The 20,241-nt window shown below is 41.7% G+C and overlaps 1 protein-coding gene across 3 annotated transcripts in view; it reads left to right on the forward strand.

The window, feature by feature from the left end:
* Positions 1 to 20,241, forward strand: part of LOC110503217 (1-phosphatidylinositol 4,5-bisphosphate phosphodiesterase eta-1) — an 84,920-nt gene that overhangs the window by 49,292 nt on the left and 15,387 nt on the right. The window lies entirely within an intron of this gene.

Genomic DNA, 20,241 nt, shown 5'->3' on the forward strand with positions numbered 1-20,241 from the left:
GTTTCTGGTCTCTTTAATATAGTCTAGTCCAGCCTGTTTCTGGTCTCTTTAATATAGTCTAGTCCAGCCTGTTTCTGGTCTCTTTAATATATCCTGGGTACCAGCCTGTTTCTGGTCTCTTTAATATAGTCTAGTCCAGCCTGTTTCTGGTCTCTTTAATATATCCTGGGTACCAGCCTGTTTCTGGTCTCTTTAATATAGTCTAGTCCAGCCTGTTTCTGGTCTCTTTAATATATCCTGGGTACCAGCCTGTTTCTGGTCTCTTTAATATAGTCTAGTCCAGCCTGTTTCTGGTCTCTTTAATATAGTCTAGTCCAGTCTGTTTCTGGTCTCTTTAATATAGTCTAGTCCAGCCTGTTTCTGGTCTCTTTAATATAGTCTAGTCCAGCCTGTTTCTGGTCTCTTTAATATAGCCTGGGTACCAGCCTGTTTCTTGTCTCTTTAATATAGTCTAGTCCAGCCTGTTTCTGGTCTCTTTAATATAGCCTGGGTACCAGCCTGTTTCTGGTCTCTTTAATATAGTCTAGTCCAGCCTGTTTCTGGTCTCTTTAATATAGCCTGGGTACCAGCCTGTTTCTCGTCTCTTTAATATAGTCTAGTCCAGCCTGTTTCTGGTCTCTTTAATATAGCCTGGGTACCAGCCTGTTTCTGGTCTCTTTAATATAGTCTAGTCCAGCCTGTTTCTGGTCTCTTTAATATAGTCTAGTCCAGCCTGTTTCTGGTCTCTTTAATATAGTCTAGTCCAGCCTGTTTCTGGTCTCTTTAATATAGTCTGGTCCAGCCTGTTTCTGGTCTCTTTAATATAGTCTAGTCCAGCCTGTTTCTGGTCTCTTTAATATAGTCTAGTCCAGCCTGTTTCTGGTCTCTTTAATATAGTCTAGTCCAGCCTGTTTCTGGTCTCTTTAATATAGTCTAGTCCAGCCTGTTTCTGGTCTCTTTAATATAGCCTGGGTACCAGCCTGTTTCTGGTCTCTTTAATATAGTCTAGTCCAGCCTGTTTCTGGTCTCTTCAATATAGCCTGGGTACCAGCCTGTTTCTGGTCTCTTTAATATAGTCTGGTCCAGCCTGTTTCTGGTCTCTTTAATATAGTCCAGCCTGTTTCTGGTCTCTTTAATATAGTCTAGTCCAGCCTGTTTCTGGTCTCTTTAATATAGTCTAGTCCAGCCTGTTTCTGGTCTCTTCAATATAGCCTGGGTACCAGCCTGTTTCTGGTCTCTTTAATATAGTCTAGTCCAGCCTGTTTCTGGTCTCTTTAATATAGTCTAGTCCAGCCTGTTTCTGGTCTCTTTAATATAGTCTAGTCCAGCCTGTTTCTGGTCTCTTTAATATAGCCTGGGTACCAGTCTGTTTCTGGTCTCTTTAATATAGTCTAGTCCAGCCTGTTTCTGGTCTCTTCAATATAGCCTGGGTACCAGTCTGTTTCTGGTCTCTTTAATATAGTCTAGTCCAGCCTGTTTCTGGTCTCTTTAATATAGTCTAGTCCAGCCTGTTTCTGGTCTCTTTAATATAGCCTGGGTACCAGTCTGTTTCTGGTCTCTTTAATATAGTCCAGCCTGTTTCTGGTCTCTTTAATATAGTCTAGTCCAGCCTGTTTCTGGTCTCTTTAATATAGTCTAGTCCAGCCTGTTTCTGGTCTCTTCAATATAGCCTGGGTACCAGCCTGTTTCTGGTCTCTTTAATATAGTCTAGTCCAGCCTGTTTCTGGTCTCTTTAATATAGTCTAGTCCAGCCTGTTTCTGGTCTCTTTAATATAGTCTAGTCCAGCCTGTTTCTGGTCTCTTTAATATAGCCTGGGTACCAGTCTGTTTCTGGTCTCTTTAATATAGTCTAGTCCAGCCTGTTTCTGGTCTCTTCAATATAGCCTGGGTACCAGTCTGTTTCTGGTCTCTTTAATATAGTCTAGTCCAGCCTGTTTCTGGTCTCTTTAATATAGTCTAGTCCAGCCTGTTTCTGGTCTCTTTAATATAGTCTAGTCCAGCCTGTTTCTGGTCTCTTTAATATAGTCTAGTCCAGCCTGTTTCTGGTCTCTTTAATATAGTCTGGTCCAGCCTGTTTCTGGTCTCTTTAATATAGTCTAGTCCAGCCTGTTTCTGGTCTCTTTAATATAGTCTAGTCCAGCCTGTTTCTGGTCTCTTTAATATAGTCTAGTCCAGCCTGTTTCTGGTCTCTTTAATATAGTCTAGTCCAGCCTGTTTCTGGTCTCTTTAATATAGCCTGGGTACCAGCCTGTTTCTGGTCTCTTTAATATAGTCTAGTCCAGCCTGTTTCTGGTCTCTTCAATATAGCCTGGGTACCAGCCTGTTTCTGGTCTCTTTAATATAGTCTGGTCCAGCCTGTTTCTGGTCTCTTTAATATAGTCCAGCCCTTTTCTGGTCTCTTTAATATAGTCTAGTCCAGCCTGTTTCTGGTCTCTTTAATATAGTCTAGTCCAGCCTGTTTCTGGTCTCTTCAATATAGCCTGGGTACCAGCCTGTTTCTGGTCTCTTTAATATAGTCTAGTCCAGCCTGTTTCTGGTCTCTTTAATATAGTCTAGTCCAGCCTGTTTCTGGTCTCTTTAATATAGTCTAGTCCAGCCTGTTTCTGGTCTCTTTAATATAGCCTGGGTACCAGTCTGTTTCTGGTCTCTTTAATATAGTCTAGTCCAGCCTGTTTCTGGTCTCTTCAATATAGCCTGGGTACCAGTCTGTTTCTGGTCTCTTTAATATAGTCTAGTCCAGCCTGTTTCTGGTCTCTTTAATATAGTCTAGTCCAGCCTGTTTCTGGTCTCTTTAATATAGCCTGGGTACCAGTCTGTTTCTGGTCTCTTTAATATAGTCTAGTCCAGCCTGTTTCTGGTCTCTTTAATATAGTCTAGTCCAGCCTGTTTCTGGTCTCTTTAATATAGCCTGGGTACCAGCCTGTTTCTTGTCTCTTTAATATAGTCTAGTCCAGCCTGTTTCTGGTCTCTTTAATATAGCCTGGGTACCAGCCTGTTTCTGGTCTCTTTAATATAGTCTAGTCCAGCCTGTTTCTGGTCTCTTTAATATAGTCTAGTCCAGCCTGTTTCTGGTCTCTTTAATATAGCCTGGGTACCAGCCTGTTTCTGGTCTCTTTAATATAGTCTAGTCCAGCCTGTTTCTGGTCTCTTCAATATAGCCTGGGTACCAGCCTGTTTCTGGTCTCTTTAATATAGTCTGGTCCAGCCTGTTTCTGGTCTCTTTAATATAGTCCAGCCTGTTTCTGGTCTCTTTAATATAGTCTAGTCCAGCCTGTTTCTGGTCTCTTTAATATAGTCTAGTCCAGCCTGTTTCTGGTCTCTTCAATATAGCCTGGGTACCAGCCTGTTTCTGGTCTCTTTAATATAGTCTAGTCCAGCCTGTTTCTGGTCTCTTTAATATAGTCTAGTCCAGCCTGTTTCTGGTCTCTTTAATATAGTCTAGTCCAGCCTGTTTCTGGTCTCTTTAATATAGCCTGGGTACCAGTCTGTTTCTGGTCTCTTTAATATAGTCTGGGTACCAGCCTGTTTCTGGTCTCTTTAATATAGCCTGGGTACCAGTCTGTTTCTGGTCTCTTTAATATAGTCTGGGTACCAGCCTGTTTCTGGTCTCTTTAATATAGCCTGGGTACCAGTCTGTTTCTGGTCTCTTTAATATAGTCTGGGTACCAGCCTGTTTCTGGTCTCTTTAATATAGTCTAGTCCAGTCTGTTTCTGGTCTCTTTAATATAGCCTGGGTACCAGCCTGTTTCTGGTCTCTTTAATATAGTCTGGTCCAGCCTGTTTCTGGTCTCTTTAATATAGTCTAGTCCAGCCTGTTTCTGGTCTCTTCAATATAGTCTAGTCCAGCCTGTTTCTGGTCTCTTTAATATAGTCTAGTCCAGCCTGTTTCTGGTCTCTTTAATATAGTCTAGTCCAGCCTGTTTCTGGTCTCTTTAATATAGCCTGGGTACCAGCCTGTTTCTGGTCTCTTTAATATAGTCTAGTCCAGCCTGTTTCTGGTCTCTTCAATATAGCCTGGGTACCAGCCTGTTTCTGGTCTCTTTAATATAGTCTGGTCCAGCCTGTTTCTGGTCTCTTTAATATAGTCCAGCCTGTTTCTGGTCTCTTTAATATAGTCTAGTCCAGCCTGTTTCTGGTCTCTTTAATATAGTCTAGTCCAGCCTGTTTCTGGTCTCTTCAATATAGCCTGGGTACCAGCCTGTTTCTGGTCTCTTTAATATAGTCTAGTCCAGCCTGTTTCTGGTCTCTTTAATATAGTCTAGTCCAGCCTGTTTCTGGTCTCTTTAATATAGCCTGGGTACCAGTCTGTTTCTGGTCTCTTTAATATAGTCTGGGTACCAGCCTGTTTCTGGTCTCTTTAATATAGCCTGGGTACCAGTCTGTTTCTGGTCTCTTTAATATAGTCTGGTCCAGCCTGTTGCTGGTCTCTTTAATATAGTCTAGTCCAGCCTGTTTCTGGTCTCTTTAATATAGCCTGGGTACCAGCCTGTTTCTGGTCTCTTTAATATAGTCTAGTCCAGCCTGTTTCTGGTCTCTTTAATATAGCCTGGGTACCAGCCTGTTTCTGGTCTCTTTAATATAGTCTGGTCCAGCCTGTTTCTGGTCTCTTTAATATAGTCTAGTCCAGCCTGTTTCTGGTCTCTTTAATATAGTCTAGTCCAGCCTGTTTCTGGTCTCTTTAATATAGTCTAGTCCAGCCTGTTTCTGGTCTCTTTAATATAGTCTAGTCCAGCCTGTTTCTGGTCTCTTCAATATAGCCTGGGTACCAGCCTGTTTCTGGTCTCTTTAATATAGTCTAGTCCAGCCTGTTTCTGGTCTCTTTAATATAGTCTAGTCCAGCCTGTTTCTGGTCTCTTTAATATAGCCTGGGTGCCAGCCTGTTTCTGGTCTCTTTAATATAGTCTAGTCCAGCCTGTTTCTGGTCTCTTTAATATAGTCTAGTCCAGCCTGTTTCTGGTCTCTTTAATATAGTCTAGTCCAGCCTGTTTCTGGTCTCTTTAATATAGTCTAGTCCAGCCTGTTTCTGGTCTCTTTAATATAGCCTGGGTACCAGCCTGTTTCTGGTCTCTTTAATATAGTCTAGTCCAGCCTGTTTCTGGTCTCTTCAATATAGCCTGGGTACCAGCCTGTTTCTGGTCTCTTTAATATAGTCTGGTCCAGCCTGTTTCTGGTCTCTTTAATATAGTCCAGCCTGTTTCTGGTCTCTTTAATATAGTCTAGTCCAGCCTGTTTCTGGTCTCTTTAATATAGTCTAGTCCAGCCTGTTTCTGGTCTCTTTAATATAGTCTAGTCCAGCCTGTTTCTGGTCTCTTTAATATAGTCTGGTCCAGCCTGTTTCTGGTCTCTTTAATATAGTCTAGTCCAGCCTGTTTCTGGTCTCTTTAATATAGTCTAGTCCAGCCTGTTTCTGGTCTCTTTAATATAGCCTGGGTACCAGCCTTTTTCTGGTCTCTTTAATATAGTCTAGTCCAGCCTGTTTCTGGTCTCTTTAATATAGTCTAGTCCAGCCTGTTTCTGGTCTCTTTAATATAGTCTAGTCCAGCCTGTTTCTGGTCTCTTTAATATAGTCTAGTCCAGCCTGTTTCTGGTCTCTTTAATATAGTCTAGTCCAGCCTGTTTCTGGTCTCTTTAATATAGTCTAGTCCAGCCTGTTTCTGGTCTCTTTAATATAGTCTAGTCCAGCCTGTTTCTGGTCTCTTTAATATAGCCTGGGTGCCAGCCTGTTTCTGGTCTCTTTAATATAGTCTAGTCCAGCCTGTTTCTGGTCTCTTTAATATAGTCTAGTCCAGCCTGTTTCTGGTCTCTTTAATATAGTCTAGTCCAGCCTGTTTCTGGTCTCTTTAATATAGTCTAGTCCAGCCTGTTTCTGGTCTCTTTAATATAGTCTAGTCCAGCCTGTTTCTGGTCTCTTTAATATAGCCTGGGTACCAGCCTGTTTCTGGTCTCTTTAATATAGTCTAGTCCAGCCTGTTTCTGGTCTCTTCAATATAGCCTGGGTACCAGCCTGTTTCTGGTCTCTTTAATATAGTCTGGTCCAGCCTGTTTCTGGTCTCTTTAATATAGTCCAGCCTGTTTCTGGTCTCTTTAATATAGTCTAGTCCAGCCTGTTTCTGGTCTCTTTAATATAGTCTAGTCCAGCCTGTTTCTGGTCTCTTCAATATAGCCTGGGTACCAGTCTGTTTCTGGTCTCTTTAATATAGTCTGGGTACCAGCCTGTTTCTGGTCTCTTTAATATAGTCTAGTCCAGTCTGTTTCTGGTCTCTTTAATATAGCCTGGGTACCAGCCTGTTTCTGGTCTCTTTAATATAGTCTGGTCCAGCCTGTTTCTGGTCTCTTTAATATAGTCTAGTCCAGCCTGTTTCTGGTCTCTTCAATATAGTCTAGTCCAGCCTGTTTCTGGTCTCTTTAATATAGTCTAGTCCAGCCTGTTTCTGGTCTCTTTAATATAGTCTAGTCCAGCCTGTTTCTGGTCTCTTTAATATAGCCTGGGTACCAGCCTGTTTCTGGTCTCTTTAACATAGTCTAGTCCAGCCTGTTTCTGGTCTCTTCAATATAGCCTGGGTACCAGCCTGTTTCTGGTCTCTTTAATATAGTCTGGTCCAGCCTGTTTCTGGTCTCTTTAATATAGTCCAGCCTGTTTCTGGTCTCTTTAATATAGTCTAGTCCAGCCTGTTTCTGGTCTCTTTAATATAGTCTAGTCCAGCCTGTTTCTGGTCTCTTCAATATAGCCTGGGTACCAGCCTGTTTCTGGTCTCTTTAATATAGTCTAGTCCAGCCTGTTTCTGGTCTCTTTAATATAGTCTAGTCCAGCCTGTTTCTGGTCTCTTTAATATAGCCTGGGTACCAGTCTGTTTCTGGTCTCTTTAATATAGTCTGGGTACCAGCCTGTTTCTGGTCTCTTTAATATAGCCTGGGTACCAGTCTGTTTCTGGTCTCTTTAATATAGTCTGGTCCAGCCTGTTGCTGGTCTCTTTAATATAGTCTAGTCCAGCCTGTTTCTGGTCTCTTTAATATAGCCTGGGTACCAGCCTGTTTCTGGTCTCTTTAATATAGTCTAGTCCAGCCTGTTTCTGGTCTCTTTAATATAGCCTGGGTACCAGCCTGTTTCTGGTCTCTTTAATATAGTCTAGTCCAGCCTGTTTCTGGTCTCTTTAATATAGTCTAGTCCAGCCTGTTTCTGGTCTCTTTAATATAGTCTAGTCCAGCCTGTTTCTGGTCTCTTTAATATAGTCTAGTCCAGCCTGTTTCTGGTCTCTTTAATATAGCCTGGGTACCAGCCTGTTTCTGGTCTCTTTAATATAGTCTAGTCCAGCCTGTTTCTGGTCTCTTCAATATAGCCTGGGTACCAGCCTGTTTCTGGTCTCTTTAATATAGTCTGGTCCAGCCTGTTTCTGGTCTCTTTAATATAGTCCAGCCTGTTTCTGGTCTCTTTAATATAGTCTAGTCCAGCCTGTTTCTGGTCTCTTTAATATAGTCTAGTCCAGCCTGTTTCTGGTCTCTTCAATATAGCCTGGGTACCAGTCTGTTTCTGGTCTCTTTAATATAGTCTGGGTACCAGCCTGTTTCTGGTCTCTTTAATATAGTCTAGTCCAGTCTGTTTCTGGTCTCTTTAATATAGCCTGGGTACCAGCCTGTTTCTGGTCTCTTTAATATAGTCTGGTCCAGCCTGTTTCTGGTCTCTTTAATATAGTCTAGTCCAGCCTGTTTCTGGTCTCTTCAATATAGTCTAGTCCAGCCTGTTTCTGGTCTCTTTAATATAGTCTAGTCCAGCCTGTTTCTGGTCTCTTTAATATAGTCTAGTCCAGCCTGTTTCTGGTCTCTTTAATATAGCCTGGGTACCAGCCTGTTTCTGGTCTCTTTAACATAGTCTAGTCCAGCCTGTTTCTGGTCTCTTCAATATAGCCTGGGTACCAGCCTGTTTCTGGTCTCTTTAATATAGTCTGGTCCAGCCTGTTTCTGGTCTCTTTAATATAGTCCAGCCTGTTTCTGGTCTCTTTAATATAGTCTAGTCCAGCCTGTTTCTGGTCTCTTTAATATAGTCTAGTCCAGCCTGTTTCTGGTCTCTTCAATATAGCCTGGGTACCAGCCTGTTTCTGGTCTCTTTAATATAGTCTAGTCCAGCCTGTTTCTGGTCTCTTTAATATAGTCTAGTCCAGCCTGTTTCTGGTCTCTTTAATATAGCCTGGGTACCAGTCTGTTTCTGGTCTCTTTAATATAGTCTGGGTACCAGCCTGTTTCTGGTCTCTTTAATATAGCCTGGGTACCAGTCTGTTTCTGGTCTCTTTAATATAGTCTGGTCCAGCCTGTTTCTGGTCTCTTTAATATAGTCTAGTCCAGCCTGTTTCTGGTCTCTTTAATATAGCCTGGGTACCAGCCTGTTTCTGGTCTCTTTAATATAGTCTAGTCCAGCCTGTTTCTGGTCTCTTTAATATAGCCTGGGTACCAGCCTGTTTCTGGTCTCTTTAATATAGTCTGGTCCAGCCTGTTTCTGGTCTCTTTAATATAGTCTAGTCCAGCCTGTTTCTGGTCTCTTTAATATAGTCTAGTCCAGCCTGTTTCTGGTCTCTTTAATATAGTCTAGTCCAGCCTGTTTCTGGTCTCTTTAATATAGTCTAGTCCAGCCTGTTTCTGGTCTCTTCAATATAGCCTGGGTACCAGCCTGTTTCTGGTCTCTTTAATATAGTCTAGTCCAGCCTGTTTCTGGTCTCTTTAATATAGTCTAGTCCAGCCTGTTTCTGGTCTCTTTAATATAGCCTGGGTGCCAGCCTGTTTCTGGTCTCTTTAATATAGTCTAGTCCAGCCTGTTTCTGGTCTCTTTAATATAGTCTAGTCCAGCCTGTTTCTGGTCTCTTTAATATAGTCTAGTCCAGCCTGTTTCTGGTCTCTTTAATATAGTCTAGTCCAGCCTGTTTCTGGTCTCTTTAATATAGCCTGGGTACCAGCCTGTTTCTGGTCTCTTTAATATAGTCTAGTCCAGCCTGTTTCTGGTCTCTTCAATATAGCCTGGGTACCAGCCTGTTTCTGGTCTCTTTAATATAGTCTGGTCCAGCCTGTTTCTGGTCTCTTTAATATAGTCCAGCCTGTTTCTGGTCTCTTTAATATAGTCTAGTCCAGCCTGTTTCTGGTCTCTTTAATATAGTCTAGTCCAGCCTGTTTCTGGTCTCTTTAATATAGTCTAGTCCAGCCTGTTTCTGGTCTCTTTAATATAGTCTGGTCCAGCCTGTTTCTGGTCTCTTTAATATAGTCTAGTCCAGCCTGTTTCTGGTCTCTTTAATATAGTCTAGTCCAGCCTGTTTCTGGTCTCTTTAATATAGCCTGGGTACCAGCCTTTTTCTGGTCTCTTTAATATAGTCTAGTCCAGCCTGTTTCTGGTCTCTTTAATATAGTCTAGTCCAGCCTGTTTCTGGTCTCTTTAATATAGTCTAGTCCAGCCTGTTTCTGGTCTCTTTAATATAGTCTAGTCCAGCCTGTTTCTGGTCTCTTTAATATAGTCTAGTCCAGCCTGTTTCTGGTCTCTTTAATATAGTCTAGTCCAGCCTGTTTCTGGTCTCTTTAATATAGTCTAGTCCAGCCTGTTTCTGGTCTCTTTAATATAGCCTGGGTGCCAGCCTGTTTCTGGTCTCTTTAATATAGTCTAGTCCAGCCTGTTTCTGGTCTCTTTAATATAGTCTAGTCCAGCCTGTTTCTGGTCTCTTTAATATAGTCTAGTCCAGCCTGTTTCTGGTCTCTTTAATATAGTCTAGTCCAGCCTGTTTCTGGTCTCTTTAATATAGCCTGGGTACCAGCCTGTTTCTGGTCTCTTTAATATAGTCTAGTCCAGCCTGTTTCTGGTCTCTTCAATATAGCCTGGGTACCAGCCTGTTTCTGGTCTCTTTAATATAGTCTGGTCCAGCCTGTTTCTGGTCTCTTTAATATAGTCCAGCCTGTTTCTGGTCTCTTTAATATAGTCTAGTCCAGCCTGTTTCTGGTCTCTTTAATATAGTCTAGTCCAGCCTGTTTCTGGTCTCTTCAATATAGCCTGGGTACCAGCCTGTTTCTGGTCTCTTTAATATAGTCTAGTCCAGCCTGTTTCTGGTCTCTTTAATATAGTCTAGTCCAGCCTGTTTCTGGTCTCTTTAATATAGTCTAGTCCAGCCTGTTTCTGGTCTCTTTAATATAGCCTGGGTACCAGTCTGTTTCTGGTCTCTTTAATATAGTCTGGGTACCAGCCTGTTTCTGGTCTCTTTAATATAGCCTGGGTACCAGTCTGTTTCTGGTCTCTTTAATATAGTCTGGGTACCAGCCTGTTTCTGGTCTCTTTAATATAGCCTGGGTACCAGTCTGTTTCTGGTCTCTTTAATATAGTCTGGGTACCAGCCTGTTTCTGGTCTCTTTAATATAGTCTAGTCCAGTCTGTTTCTGGTCTCTTTAATATAGCCTCGGTACCAGCCTGTTTCTGGTCTCTTTAATATAGTCTGGTCCAGCCTGTTTCTGGTCTCTTTAATATAGTCTAGTCCAGCCTGTTTCTGGTCTCTTCAATATAGTCTAGTCCAGCCTGTTTCTGGTCTCTTTAATATAGTCTAGTCCAGCCTGTTTCTGGTCTCTTTAATATAGTCTAGTCCAGCCTGTTTCTGGTCTCTTTAATATAGCCTGGGTACCAGCCTGTTTCTGGTCTCTTTAATATAGTCTAGTCCAGCCTGTTTCTGGTCTCTTCAATATAGCCTGGGTACCAGCCTGTTTCTGGTCTCTTTAATATAGTCTGGTCCAGCCTGTTTCTGGTCTCTTTAATATAGTCCAGCCTGTTTCTGGTCTCTTTAATATAGTCTAGTCCAGCCTGTTTCTGGTCTCTTTAATATAGTCTAGTCCAGCCTGTTTCTGGTCTCTTCAATATAGCCTGGGTACCAGCCTGTTTCTGGTCTCTTTAATATAGTCTAGTCCAGCCTGTTTCTGGTCTCTTTAATATAGTCTAGTCCAGCCTGTTTCTGGTCTCTTTAATATAGCCTGGGTACCAGTCTGTTTCTGGTCTCTTTAATATAGTCTGGGTACCAGCCTGTTTCTGGTCTCTTTAATATAGCCTGGGTACCAGTCTGTTTCTGGTCTCTTTAATATAGTCTGGTCCAGCCTGTTGCTGGTCTCTTTAATATAGTCTAGTCCAGCCTGTTTCTGGTCTCTTTAATATAGCCTGGGTACCAGCCTGTTTCTGGTCTCTTTAATATAGTCTAGTCCAGCCTGTTTCTGGTCTCTTTAATATAGCCTGGGTACCAGCCTGTTTCTGGTCTCTTTAATATAGTCTGGTCCAGCCTGTTTCTGGTCTCTTTAATATAGTCTAGTCCAGCCTGTTTCTGGTCTCTTTAATATAGTCTAGTCCAGCCTGTTTCTGGTCTCTTTAATATAGTCTAGTCCAGCCTGTTTCTGGTCTCTTTAATATAGTCTAGTCCAGCCTGTTTCTGGTCTCTTCAATATAGCCTGGGTACCAGCCTGTTTCTGGTCTCTTTAATATAGTCTAGTCCAGCCTGTTTCTGGTCTCTTTAATATAGTCTAGTCCAGCCTGTTTCTGGTCTCTTTAATATAGCCTGGGTGCCAGCCTGTTTCTGGTCTCTTTAATATAGTCTAGTCCAGCCTGTTTCTGGTCTCTTTAATATAGTCTAGTCCAGCCTGTTTCTGGTCTCTTTAATATAGTCTAGTCCAGCCTGTTTCTGGTCTCTTTAATATAGTCTAGTCCAGCCTGTTTCTGGTCTCTTTAATATAGCCTGGGTACCAGCCTGTTTCTGGTCTCTTTAATATAGTCTAGTCCAGCCTGTTTCTGGTCTCTTCAATATAGCCTGGGTACCAGCCTGTTTCTGGTCTCTTTAATATAGTCTGGTCCAGCCTGTTTCTGGTCTCTTTAATATAGTCCAGCCTGTTTCTGGTCTCTTTAATATAGTCTAGTCCAGCCTGTTTCTGGTCTCTTTAATATAGTCTAGTCCAGCCTGTTTCTGGTCTCTTTAATATAGTCTAGTCCAGCCTGTTTCTGGTCTCTTTAATATAGTCTGGTCCAGCCTGTTTCTGGTCTCTTTAATATAGTCTAGTCCAGCCTGTTTCTGGTCTCTTTAATATAGTCTAGTCCAGCCTGTTTCTGGTCTCTTTAATATAGCCTGGGTACCAGCCTTTTTCTGGTCTCTTTAATATAGTCTAGTCCAGCCTGTTTCTGGTCTCTTTAATATAGTCTAGTCCAGCCTGTTTCTGGTCTCTTTAATATAGTCTAGTCCAGCCTGTTTCTGGTCTCTTTAATATAGTCTAGTCCAGCCTGTTTCTGGTCTCTTTAATATAGTCTAGTCCAGCCTGTTTCTGGTCTCTTTAATATAGTCTAGTCCAGCCTGTTTCTGGTCTCTTTAATATAGTCTAGTCCAGCCTGTTTCTGGTCTCTTTAATATAGCCTGGGTGCCAGCCTGTTTCTGGTCTCTTTAATATAGTCTAGTCCAGCCTGTTTCTGGTCTCTTTAATATAGTCTAGTCCAGCCTGTTTCTGGTCTCTTTAATATAGTCTAGTCCAGCCTGTTTCTGGTCTCTTTAATATAGTCTAGTCCAGCCTGTTTCTGGTCTCTTTAATATAGTCTAGTCCAGCCTGTTTCTGGTCTCTTTAATATAGCCTGGGTACCAGCCTGTTTCTGGTCTCTTTAATATAGTCTAGTCCAGCCTGTTTCTGGTCTCTTCAATATAGCCTGGGTACCAGCCTGTTTCTGGTCTCTTTAATATAGTCTGGTCCAGCCTGTTTCTGGTCTCTTTAATATAGTCCAGCCTGTTTCTGGTCTCTTTAATATAGTCTAGTCCAGCCTGTTTCTGGTCTCTTTAATATAGTCTAGTCCAGCCTGTTTCTGGTCTCTTTAATATAGTCTAGTCCAGCCTGTTTCTGGTCTCTTTAATATAGTCTAGTCCAGCCTGTTTCTGGTCTCTTTAATATAGTCTAGTCCAGCCTGTTTCTGGTCTCTTTAATATAGTCTAGTCCAGCCTGTTTCTGGTCTCTTTAATATAGCCTGGGTACCAGCCTTTTTCTGGTCTCTTTAATATAGTCTGGTCCAGCCTGTTTCTGGTCTCTTTAATATAGTCTAGTCCAGCCTGTTTCTGGTCTCTTTAATATAGTCTAGTCCAGCCTGTTTCTGGTCTCTTTAATATAGTCTAGTCCAGCCTGTTTCTGGTCTCTTTAATATAGTCTAGTCCAGCCTGTTTCTGGTCTCTTTAATATAGTCTAGTCCAGCCTGTTTCTGGTCTCTTTAATATAGCCTGTTTACCAGTCTGTTTCTGGTCTCTTTAATATAGTCTGGGTACCAGCCTGTTTCTGGTCTCTTTAATATAGCCTGGGTACCAGCCTGTTTCTGGTCTCTTTAATATAGTCTGGTCCAGCCTGTTTCTGGTCTCTTTAATATAGTCTAGTCCAGCCTGTTTCTGGTCTCTTTAATATAGTCTAGTCCAGCCTGTTTCTGGTCTCTTTAATATAGTCTAGTCCAGCCTGTTTCTGGTCTCTTTAATATAGTCTAGTCCAGCCTGTTTCTGGTCTCTTTAATATAGTCTAGTCCAGCCTGTTTCTGGTCTCTTTAATATAGCCTGGGTACCAGCCTGTTTCTGGTCTCTTTAATATAGTCTAGTCCAGCCTGTTTCTGGTCTCTTTAATATAGTCTAGTCCAGCCTGTTGCTGGTCTCTTTAATATAGTCTAGTCCAGCCTGTTTCTGGTCTCTTTAATATAGCCTGGGTACCAGCCTGTTTCTGGTCTCTTTAATATAGTCTAGTCCAGCCTGTTTCTGGTCTCTTTAATATAGTCTAGTCCAGCCTGTTTCTGGTCTCTTTAATATATCCTGGGTACCAGCCTGTTTCTGGTCTCTTTAATATAGTCTAGTCCAGCCTGTTTCTGGTCTCTTTAATATAGTCTAGTCCAGCCTGTTTCTGGTCTCTTTAATATAGTCTAGTCCAGCCTGTTTCTGGTCTCTTTAATATAGTCTAGTCCAGCCTGTTTCTGGTCTCTTTAATATAGTCTGGTCCAGCCTGTTTCTGGTCTCTTTAATATAGTCTAGTCCAGCCTGTTTCTGGTCTCTTTAATATAGTCTAGTCCAGCCTGTTTCTGGTCTCTTTAATATAGTCTAGTCCAGCCTGTTTCTGGTCTCTTTAATATAGCCTGGGTACCAGCCTGTTTCTGGTCTCTTTAATATAGCCTGGGTACCAGTCTGTTTCTGGTCTCTTTAATATTGTCTAGTCCAGCCTGTTTCTGGTCTCTTTAATATAGCCTGGGTACCAGCCTGTTTCTGGTCTCTTTAATATAGTCTAGTCCAGCCTGTTTCTGGTCTCTTTAATATAGTCTAGTCCAGCCTGTTTCTGGTCTCTTTAATATAGCCTGGGTACCAGCCTGTTTCTGGTCTCTTTAATATAGTCTAGTCCAGCCTGTTTCTGGTCTCTTTAATATAGTCTAGTCCAGCCTGTTTCTGGTCTCTTTAATATAGTCTAGTCCAGCCTGTTTCTGGTCTCTTTAATATAGTGTAGTCCAGCCTGTTTCTGGTCTCTTTAATATAGTCTAGTCCAGTCTGTTTCTGGTCTCTTTAATATAGTCTAGTCCAGCCTGTTTCTGGTCTCTTTAATATAGTCCAGTCCAGCCTGTTTCTGGTCTCTTTAATATAGTCTGGTCCAGCCTGTTTCTGGTCTCTTTAATATAGTCTAGTCCAGCCTGTTTCTGGTCTCTTTAATATAGTCTAGTCCAGCCTGTTTCTGGTCTCTTTAATATAGTCTAGTCCAGCCTGTTTCTGGTCTCTTTAATATAGTCTAGTCCAGCCTGTTTCTGGTCTCTTTAATATAGTCTAGTCCAGCCTGTTTCTGGTCTCTTTAATATAGTCTAGTCCAGCCTGTTTCTGGTCTCTTTAATATAGTCTAGTCCAGCCTGTTTCTGGTCTCTTTAATATAGTCTAGTCCAGCCTGTTTCTGGTCTCTTTAATATAGTCTAGTCCAGCCTGTTTCTGGTCTCTTTAATATAGTCTAGTCCAGCCTGTTTCTGGTCTCTTTAATATAGTCTAGTCCAGCCTGTTTCTGGTATCTTTAATATAGTCTAGTCCAGCCTGTTTCTGGTCTCTTTAATATAGTCTAGTCAAGCCTGTTGCTGGTCTCTTTAATATAGTCTAGTCCAGCCTGTTTCTGGTCTCTTTAATATAGTCTAGTCCAGCCTGTTTCTGGTCTCTTTAATATAGTCTAGTCCAGCCTGTTTCTGGTCTCTTTAATATAGTCTAGTCCAGCCTGTTTCTGGTCTCTTTAATATAGCCTAGTCCAGCCTGTTTCTGGTCTCTTTAATATAGTCTAGTCCAGCCTGTTTCTGGTCTCTTTAATATAGTCTAGTCCAGCCTGTTTCTGGTCTCTTTAATATAGTCTAGTCCAGCCTGTTTCTGGTCTCTTTAATATAGTCTAGTCCAGCCTGTTTCTGGTCTCTTTAATATAGCCTAGTCCAGCCTGTTTCTGGTCTCTTTAATATAGTCTAGTCCAGCCTGTTTCTGGTCTCTTTAATATAGCCTTGTCCAGCCTGTTTCTGGTCTCTTTAATATAGTCTGGTCCAGCCTGTTTCTGGTCTCTTTAATATAGTCTAGTCCAGCCTGTTTCTGGTCTCTTTAATATAGTCTAGTCCAGCCTGTTTCTGGTCTCTTTAATATAGTCTAGTCCAGCCTGTTTCTGGTCTCTTTAATATAGTCTAGTCCAGCCTGTTTCTGGTCTCTTTAATATAGTCTAGTCCAGCCTGTTTCTGGTCTCTTTAATATAGTCTAGTCCAGCCTGTTTCTGGTCTCTTTAATATAGCCTGGGTACCAGCCTGTTTCTGGTCTCTTTAATATAGTCTAGTCCAGCCTGTTTCTGGTCTCTTTAATATAGTCTAGTCCAGCCTGTTGCTGGTCTCTTTAATATAGTCTAGTCCAGCCTGTTTCTGGTCTCTTTAATATAGCCTGGGTACCAGCCTGTTTCTGGTCTCTTTAATATAGTCTAGTCCAGCCTGTTTCTGGTCTCTTTAATATAGTCTAGTCCAGCCTGTTTCTGGTCTCTTTAATATATCCTGGGTACCAGCCTGTTTCTGGTCTCTTTAATATAGTCTAGTCCAGCCTGTTTCTGGTCTCTTTAATATAGTCTAGTCCAGCCTGTTTCTGGTCTCTTTAATATAGTCTAGTCCAGCCTGTTTCTGGTCTCTTTAATATAGTCTAGTCCAGCCTGTTTCTGGTCTCTTTAATATAGTCTGGTCCAGCCTGTTTCTGGTCTCTTTAATATAGTCTAGTCCAGCCTGTTTCTGGTCTCTTTAATATAGTCTAGTCCAGCCTGTTTCTGGTCTCTTTAATATAGTCTAGTCTAGCCTGTTTCTGGTCTCTTTAATATAGCCTGGGTACCAGCCTGTTTCTGGTCTCTTTAATATAGCCTGGGTACCAGTCTGTTTCTGGTCTCTTTAATATTGTCTAGTCCAGCCTGTTTCTGGTCTCTTTAATATAGCCTGGGTACCAGCCTGTTTCTGGTCTCTTTAATATAGTCTAGTCCAGCCTGTTTCTGGTCTCTTTAATATAGTCTAGTCCAGCCTGTTTCTGGTCTCTTTAATATAGCCTGGGTACCAGCCTGTTTCTGGTCTCTTTAATATAGTCTAGTCCAGCCTGTTTCTGGTCTCTTTAATATAGTCTAGTCCAGCCTGTTTCTGGTCTCTTTAATATAGTCTAGTCCAGCCTGTTTCTGGTCTCTTTAATATAGTGTAGTCCAGCCTGTTTCTGGTCTCTTTAATATAGTCTAGTCCAGTCTGTTTCTGGTCTCTTTAATATAGTCTAGTCCAGCCTGTTTCTGGTCTCTTTAATATAGTCTAGTCCAGCCTGTTTCTGGTCTCTTTAATATAGTCTGGTCCAGCCTGTTTCTGGTCTCTTTAATATAGTCTATTCCAGCCTGTTTCTGGTCTCTTTAATATAGTCTAGTCCAGCCTGTTTCTGGTCTCTTTAATATAGTCTAGTCCAGCCTGTTTCTGGTCTCTTTAATATAGTCTAGTCCAGCCTGTTTCTGGTCTCTTTAATATAGTCTAGTCCAGCCTGTTTCTGGTCTCTTTAATATAGTCTAGTCCAGCCTGTTTCTGGTCTCTTTAATATAGTCTAGTCCAGCCTGTTTCTGGTCTCTTTAATATAGTCTAGTCCAGCCTGTTTCTGGTCTCTTTAATATAGTCTAGTCCAGCCTGTTTCTGGTATCTTTAATATAGTCTAGTCCAGCCTGTTTCTGGTCTCTTTAATATAGTCTAGTCCAGCCTGTTGCTGGTCTCTTTAATATAGTCTAGTCCAGCCTGTTTCTGGTCTCTTTAATATAGTCTAGTCCAGCCTGTTTCTGGTCTCTTTAATATAGTCTAGTCCAGCCTGTTTCTGGTCTCTTTAATATAGTCTAGTCCAGCCTGTTTCTGGTCTCTTTAATATAGCCTAGTCCAGCCTGTTTCTGGTCTCTTTAATATAGTCTAGTCCAGCCTGTTTCTGGTCTCTTTAATATAGTCTAGTCCAGCCTGTTTCTGGTCTCTTTAATATAGTCTAGTCCAGCCTGTTTCTGGTCTCTTTAATATAGTCTAGTCCAGCCTGTTTCTGGTCTCTTTAATATAGCCTAGTCCAGCCTGTTTCTGGTCTCTTTAATATAGTCTAGTCCAGCCTGTTTCTGGTCTCTTTAATATAGCCTTGTCCAGCCTGTTTCTGGTCTCTTTAATATAGTCTAGTCCAGCCTGTTTCTGGTCTCTTTAATATACTCTAGTCCAGCCTGTTTCTGGTCTCTTTAATATAGTCTAGCCCAGCCTGTTTCTGGTCTCTTTAACATAGCCTGGGTGCCAGCCTGTTTCTGGTCTCTTTAATATAGCCTGGGCGCCAGCCTGTTTCTGGTCTCTTTAATATAGCCTGGGTACCAGCCTGTTTCTGGTCTCTTCAATATAGCCTGGGTACCAGCCTGTTTCTGGTCTCTTTAATATAGTCTAGCCAAGCCTGTTTCTGGTCTCTTTAATATAGTCTAGTCCAGCCTGTTTCTGGTCTCTTTAATATAGTCTAGCCCAGCCTGTTTCTGGTCTCTTTAATATAGCTTGGGTGCCAGCCTGTTTCTGGTCTCTTTAATATAGCCTGGGCGCCAGCCTGTTTCTGGTCTCTTTAATATAGCCTGGGTACCAGCCTGTTTCTGGTCTCTTTAATATAGTCTAGTCCAGCCTGTTTCTGGTCTCTTTAATATAGTCTAGTCCAGCCTGTTTCTGGTCTCTTTAATATAGTCTAGTCCAGCCTGTTTCTGGTCTCTTTAATATAGTCTAGTCCAGCCTGTTGCTGGTCTCTTTAATATAGTCTAGTCCAGCCTGTTTCTGGTCTCTTTAATATAGCCTGGGTACCAGCCTGTTTCTGGTCTCTTTAATATAGTCTAGTCCAGCCTGTTTCTGGTCTCTTTAATATAGTCTAGTCCAGCCTGTTTCTGGTCTCTTTAATATAGTCTAGTCCAGCCTGTTTCTGGTCTCTTTAATATAGTCTAGTCCAGCCTGTTTCTGGTCTCTTTAATATAGTCTAGTCCAGCCTGTTTCTGGTCTCTTTAATATAGCCTGGGTACCAGCCTGTTTCTGGTCTCTTTAATATAGTCTAGTCCAGCCTGTTTCTGGTCTCTTTAATATAGCCTGGGTACCAGCCTGTTTCTGGTCTCTTTAATATAGTCTGGTCCAGCCTGTTTCTGGTCTCTTTAATATAGTCTAGTCCAGCCTGTTTCTGGTCTCTTTAATATAGTCTAGTCCAGCCTGTTTCTGGTCTCTTTAATATAGTCTAGTCCAGCCTGTTTCTGGTCTCTTTAATATAGTCTAGTCCAGCCTGTTTCTGGTCTCTTTAATATAGTCTAGTCCAGCCTGTTGCTGGTCTCTTTAATATAGTCTAGTCCAGCCTGTTTCTGGTCTCTTTAATATAGCCTGGGTACCAGCCTGTTTCTGGTCTCTTTAATATAGTCTAGTCCAGCCTGTTTCTGGTCTCTTCAATATAGCCTGGGTACCAGCCTGTTTCTGGTCTCTTTAATATAGTCTAGTCCAGCCTGTTTCTGGTCTCTTTAATATAGTCTAGTCCAGCCTGTTTCTGGTCTCTTTAATATAGTCTAGTCCAGCCTGTTTCTGGTCTCTTTAATATAGTCTAGTCCAGCCTGTTTCTGGTCTCTTTAATATAGTCTAGTCCAGCCTGTTTCTGGTCTCTTTAATATAGTCTAGTCCAGCCTGTTTCTGGTCTCTTTAATATAGTCTAGTCCAGCCTGTTTCTGGTCTCTTTAATATAGTCTAGTCCAGCCTGTTTCTGGTCTCTTTAATATAGTCTAGTCCAGCCTGTTTCTGGTCTCTTTAATATAGCCTGGGTACCAGCCTGTTTCTGGTCTCTTTAATATAGTCTGGTCCAGCCTGTTTCTGGTCTCTTTAATATAGTCTAGTCCAGCCTGTTTCTGGTCTCTTTAATATAGTCTAGTCCAGCCTGTTTCTGGTCTCTTTAATATAGTCTAGTCCAGCCTGTTTCTGGTCTCTTTAATATAGTCTAGTCCAGCCTGTTTCTGGTCTCTTTAATATAGTCTAGTCCAGCCTGTTTCTGGTCTCTTTAATATAGTCTAGTCCAGCCTGTTTCTGGTCTCTTTAATATAGTCTAGTCCAGCCTGTTTCTGGTCTCTTTAATATAGTCTAGTCCAGCCTGTTTCTGGTCTCTTTAATATAGTCTAGTCCAGCCTGTTTCTGGTCTCTTTAATATAGTCTAGTCCAGCCTGTTTCTGGTCTCTTTAATATAGTCTAGTCCAGCCTGTTTCTGGTCTCTTTAATATAGTCTAGTCCAGCCTGTTGCTGGTCTCTTTAATATAGTCTAGTCCAGCCTGTTTCTGGTCTCTTTAATATAGTCTAGTCCAGCCTGTTTCTGGTCTCTTTAATATAGCCTGGGTACCAGCCTGTTTCTGGTCTCTTTAATATAGTCTAGTCCAGCCTGTTTCTGGTCTCTTTAATATAGTCTAGTCCAGCCTGTTTCTGGTCTCTTTAATATAGTCTAGTCCAGCCTGTTTCTGGTCTCTTTAATATAGTCTAGTCCAGCCTGTTTCTGGTCTCTTTAATATAGTCTAGTCCAGCCTGTTTCTGGTCTCTTTAATATAGTCTAGTCCAGCCTGTTTCTGGTCTCTTTAATATAGTCTAGTCCAGCCTGTTTCTGGTCTCTTTAATATAGTCTAGTCCAGCCTGTTTCTGGTCTCTTTAATATAGTCTAGTCCAGCCTGTTTCTGGTCTCTTTAATATAGTCTAGTCCAGCCTGTTTCTGGTCTCTTGAATAT

This window comes from Oncorhynchus mykiss, chromosome 24 (assembly GCF_057628025.1).
Source record: "Oncorhynchus mykiss isolate SJ-2025 chromosome 24, ASM5762802v1, whole genome shotgun sequence".
In the NCBI taxonomy this organism is placed as follows: domain Eukaryota; kingdom Metazoa; phylum Chordata; class Actinopteri; order Salmoniformes; family Salmonidae; genus Oncorhynchus; species Oncorhynchus mykiss.